Source organism: Scyliorhinus torazame, chromosome 15 (assembly GCF_047496885.1).
Source record: "Scyliorhinus torazame isolate Kashiwa2021f chromosome 15, sScyTor2.1, whole genome shotgun sequence".
In the NCBI taxonomy this organism is placed as follows: Eukaryota; Metazoa; Chordata; class Chondrichthyes; order Carcharhiniformes; family Scyliorhinidae; genus Scyliorhinus; species Scyliorhinus torazame.
In genome coordinates, this window is record NC_092721.1 from 170,172,735 (window position 1) to 170,178,734 (window position 6,000).

A 6,000-nucleotide genomic window follows, 5' to 3' on the forward strand; every position below is an offset into this window, starting at 1 on the left:
CGGTACGCTCAAGGAGACAGCAGATGCCACGAAAGACGCTGACACAAGTAACTGTGTGAAGGATTCGTAGTATCCACAAGAGTGTGGTCCTTGAGCGCAGCAAACACGGCAACAAAACCAACCACAACAACAACATCAAAGACAGTAGCAAGAAGCTTACCAAAGGCAACAAGGTCGACAACAAGCACGACAAACACAACGCCAATGGAACTACGACTAGTACGACATGGTACAACTCTGCAAATGAGGGACACTGTTACTGCTCAGCTCAGTACAATGACATACCATGGCAGGACGATGCCTCTTACCAATTCATGTTTGCTGCACTACCAACAGGCAACCTGGCTTTCAGGACAGATGCCATCAAAAATTACCACCACAAGCATCGAAAGAAAAAAACAGTCCAAATCCGACAACGAAGTGATTGGACCACTTCTTGGTTCCTTCAGCACAGGGACACTGATGGCGCTTACAATGCAATGCCACCATCAACATCACCAACTCACCAACCAAACATGAAAGCGACTCGACCATAATAATTAATGAACTTTGGACTCATGCATATGATTTGGACTTATTGTTTAATGATCACTATTATCATAACTTGTGCAGAGTATCACTCATCTACCTAGTTTGTTCAATTTTCTTTAACACTGTACAGAAAATATGTAACACGTGAAAAGGGGGGATGTGGTGATATATATCACTAAGTACACAAAGGGTTAATGTACATACAATACACCTAGCTAGACACTAGAGGGAACACCAGAGACATGGCACAGACAGTCAACCAATAGGTCAGTAAGATAAGACACGACCAATGGGCATTCACGATACACATAGAGGTGACACCACCACAGGAGGGCATTACACCAACCCATATAAAAGGACACATCACACATGCTCAGTCTCTTTCCAGTGGAGACTCTCAGTGAGCACAGACACAGGGCTGATTGAAACACATCACTCCCACCACGTGGATTGTAGCAGACAGGTTAGTCAGTCTGAGTAGCTATAGCAGGATTAACAGTAGCGTCAAATCAAGTAGGAGAATTGTTAATAGTTCAATAAACGTGTTGAAGCTATCTCCAAGTCTGAACCTTCCTTTGTCAGAGTGCACATCAAGGAAGCAGCTTATGCTACATCAAGAGCATAACAAAAGTCTCTCTTGGAGGGTCAATGCAGACGCGATAGCTGAATGGCCTCCTTCTGCATTGTAAGAATTCTATGCTCATTTCCATTTAAATATTAAAATATGCATACCTAGGGAGTGAAAAATGTGTCTTTTTTTCAAATGGTGCACTTGAATCCCTAGAAAAAGTGCCTGGTAAATTTAATCCTGTGATGGAGAGAAGATATGTTTTATTTTAAACACATGCAGTGTTTGATATGCATTTTTTTTTAATATAAATATTTTATTGAAAATTTTTGGTCAACCAACACAGTACATTGTGCATCCTTTACACAATATTATAACAACACAAATAACAATGACCTATTTTATAAACAACAAAAAAAAAAGAATAAATAATAAATAACAAAAATGAAAACTAACCCTAATTGGCAACTGCCTTATCACAAGTAACACTCTCCAAAAATATAATTTAACAGTCCAATATATAATTATCTGTAGCAACGACCTATACATATTATACAGTATATATTAACAACCCTGAGAGTCCTTCTGGTTCCTCCTCCCCCCCCCCCCCCCCCCCCCCCCCCCCCGATCCTGGGCTGCTGTTGCTGCCTTCTTTTTTCCATTCCATCTATCTTTCTGCGAGGTATTCGACGAACGGTTGCCACCGCCTGGTGAACCCTTGAGCCGACCCCCTTAGAACGAACTTAATCCGCTCTAGCTTTATAAACCCTGCCATGTCATTTATCCAGGTCTCCACCCCCGGGGGCTTGGCTTCTTTCCACATTAACAATATCCTGAGCCGGGCTACTAGGGACGCAACGGCCAAAACATCGGCCTCTCTCGCCTCCTGCACTCCCGGCTCTTGTGCAACCCCAAATATAGCCAACCCCCAGCTTGGTTCGACCCGGACCCGCACTACTTTTGAAAGCACCTTTGTCACCCCCATCCAAAACCCCTGTAGTGCCGGGCATGACCAAAACATATGGGTATGATTCGCTGGGCTTCTCGAGCACCTCGCACACCTATCCTCCACCCCAAAAAATTTACTGAGCCGTGCTCCAGTCTTATGCGCCCTGTGTAATATCTTAAACTGAATCAGGCTTAGCCTGGCACACGAGGACGACGAGTTTACCCTGCTTAGGGCATCTGCCCACAGCCCCTCCTCGATCTCCTCCCCCAGCTCTTCTTCCCATTTCCCTTTTAGTTCATCTACCATAGTCTCCCCTTCGTCCCTCATTTCCCTATATATATCTGACACCTTACCATCCCCCACCCATGTCTTTGAGATCACTCTGTCCTGCACCTCTTGTGTCGGGAGCTGCGGGAATTCCCTCACCTGTTGCCTCGCAAAAGCCCTCAGTTGCATATACCTGAATGCATTCCCTTGGGGCAACCCATATTTCTCGGTCAGCGCTCCCAGACTCGCGAACTTCCCATCCACAAACAGATCTTTCAGTTGCGTTATTCCTGCTCTTTGCCACATTCCATATCCCCCATCCATTCCCCCCGGGGCAAACCTATGGTTGTTTCTTATCGGGGACCCCCCCCAAGGCTCCAGTCTTTCCCCTATGCCGTCTCCACTGTTCCCAAATCTTCAGTGTAGCCACCACCATCGGGCTTGTGGTGTAGTTCCTCGGTGAGAACGGCAATGGGGCTGTCACCATAGCCTGTAGGCTAGTCCCCCTACAGGACGCCCTCTCTAATCTCTTCCACGCCGCTCCTTCCTCCTCTCCCATCCACTTACCATTGAAATATTAACGGCCCAATAATACTCACTTAGGCTCGGTAGTGCCAGCCCCCCCCCCCCCCCTATCCCTGCTACGCTGTAAGAATCCCTTCCTCACTCTCGGGGTCTTCCCGGCCCACACAAAACCCATGATGCTCTTTTCAATCCTTTTAAAAAAAGCCTTCGTGATCACCACCGGGAGGCACTGAAACACAAAGAGGAATCTCGGGAGGACCACCATCTTAACCGCCTGCACCCTCCCTGCCAGTGACAGGGATACCATATCCCATCTCTTGAAATCCTCCTCCATTTGTTCCACCAACCGCGTTAAATTTAACCTATGCAATGTGCCCCAATTCTTGGCTATCTGGATCCCCAGGTAACGAAAGTCCCTTGTTACCTACCTCAACGGTAGGTCCTCTATTTCTCTACTCTGCTCCCCTGGATGCACCACAAACAACTCACTTTTCCCCATGTTCAATTTATACCCTGAAAAATCCCCAAACTCCCCAAGTATCCGCATTATTTCTGGCATCTCCTCCACCGGGTCTGCCACGTATAGTAGCAAATCGTCCGCATACAAAGATACCCGGTGTTCTCCTCCTCTAAGTACTCCCCTCCACTTCTTGGAACCCCTCAACGCTATCGCCAGGGGCTCAATCGCCAGTGCAAACAATAATGGGGACAGAGGGCATCCCTGCCTTGTCCCTCTATGGAGCCGAAAATATGCAGATCCCCGTCCATTCGTGACCACGCTCGCCATCGGGGCCCTATACAACAGCTGCACCCATCTAACATACCCCTCTCCAAAACCAAATCTCCTCAACACCTCCCACAAATAATCCCACTCCACTCTATCAAATGCTTTCCCGGCATCCATCGCCACTACTATCTCCGTTTCCCCCTCTGGTGGGGCCATCATCATTACCCCTAACAGCCTCCATATATTCGTGTTCAGCTGTCTCCCCTTCACAAACCCAGTTTGGTCCTCGTGGACCACCCCCGGGACACATTCCTCTATTCTCATTGCCATTACCTTGGCCAGGATCTTGGCATCTACATTTAGGAGGGAAATAGGTCTATAGGACCCGCATTGTAGCGGGTCCTTTTCCTTCTTTAAGAGAAGCGATATCGTTGCTTCAGACATAGTCGGGGGCAGTTGTCCCCTTTCCTTTGCCTCATTAAAGGTCCTCGTCAATACCGGGGCGAGCAAGTCCACATATTTTCTATAGAATGCGACTGGGAATCCATCCAGTCCCGGGGCCTTTCCCGCCTGCATGCTCCTAATTCCTTTCACCAATTCTTCTACCTCGATCTGTGCTCCCAGTCCCACCCTTTCCTGCTCCACCTTGGGAAATTCCAGCCGATCCAAGAAGCCCATCATTCTCTCCCTCCCATCCGGGGGTTGAGCTTCATATAATTTTTTATAAAATGTCTTGAACACTCCATTCACTCTCTCCGCTCCATCACTCCTTCCTCATCCCTCACTCCCCCTATTTCCCTTGCTGCTCCCCTTTTCCTCAATTGGTGTGCCAGCAACCTGCTCGCCTTCTCCCCATATTCGTACTGTACACCCTGTGCCTTCCTCCATTGTGCCACTGCAGTGCCCGTAGTCAGCAAGTCAAATTCTACATGTAGCCTTTGCCTTTCCCTGTACAGTCCCTCCTCCGGTGCTTCCGCATATTGTCTGTCCAGCCTCAAAAGTTCTTGCAGCAACCACTCCCGTTCCTTACTCTCCTGCTTCCCTTTATGTGCCCTTATTGATATCAGCTCCCCTCTAACCACCGCCTTCAACGCCTCCCAGTCCACTCCCACCTGGACCTCCCCATTATCATTGAGTTCCAAGTACTTTTCAATGCACCCCCTCACCCTTAGACACACCCCCTCATCTGCCATTAGTCCCATGTCCATTCTCCAGGGTGGGCGCCCTCCTGTTTCCTCCCCTATCTCCAAGTCTACCCAGTGTGGAGCGTGATCCGAAATGGCTATAGCCGTATACTCCGTTCCCCTCACCTTCGGGATCAACGCCCTTCCCAGCACAAAAAAGTCTATTCGCGAGTAGACTTTATGGACATAGGAGAAAAACGAGAACTCCTTACTCCTAGGTCTGCTAAATCTCCACGGGTCTACACCTCCCATCTGCTCCATAAAATCTTTAAGTACCTTGGCTGCTGCCGGCCTCCTTCCAGATCTGGACTTCGACCTATCCAGCCCTGGTTCCAACACCGTATTAAAATCTCCCCCCGTTATCAGCTTTCCCATCTCTAGGTCCGGAATGCGTCCTAGCATCCGCCTCATAAAATTGGCATCATCCCAGTTCGGGGCATATATGTTTACCAAAACCACCGTCTCCCCCTGTAGTTTGCCACTCACCATCACGTATCTGCCCCCGTTATCCGCCACTATAGTCTTTGCCTCGAACATTACCCGCTTCCCCACTAATATAGCCACCCCCCTGTTTTTCGCATCTAGCCCCGAATGGAACACCTGCCCCACCCATCCTTTGCGTAGCCTAACCTGGTCTATCAGTTTCAGGTGCGTTTCCTGTAACATAACCACATCTGCCTTAAGTTTCTTAAGGTGTGCGAGTACCCGTGCCCTCTTTATCGGCCCGTTTAGCCCTCTCACGTTCCACGTGATCAGCCGGGTTGGGGGGCTTCCTACCCCCCCCCCCCCCTTGTCGATTAGCCATCCCCTTTTTCCAGCTCCTCACCCGGTTCCCACGCAGCTGTATCTCCCCCAGGCGGTGCCCCCCCCGCCCATCCCCTCCCATACCAGCTCCCCCCTCTCCCCAGCAGCAGCAACCCAGTAATTCTCCCCTCCCACCCCCCCCGCTAGATCCCCCGCTAGCGTAAGTACTCCCCCCATGTTGCTCCCAGAAGTCAGCAAACTCTGGCCGACCTCGGCTTCCCCCCGTGACCTCGGCTCGCACCGTGCGACGCCCCCTCCTTCCTGCTTCTCTATTCCCGCCATGATTATCATAGCGCGGGAACCAAGCCCGCGCTTCTCCCTGGGCCCCGCCCCCAATGGCCAACGCCCCATCTCCTCCACCTCCCCTCCTCCCCCCATCACCACCTGTGGAAGAGAGAAAAGTTACCACATCGCAGGATTAGTACATAAAACTCCTCTTTCCCCC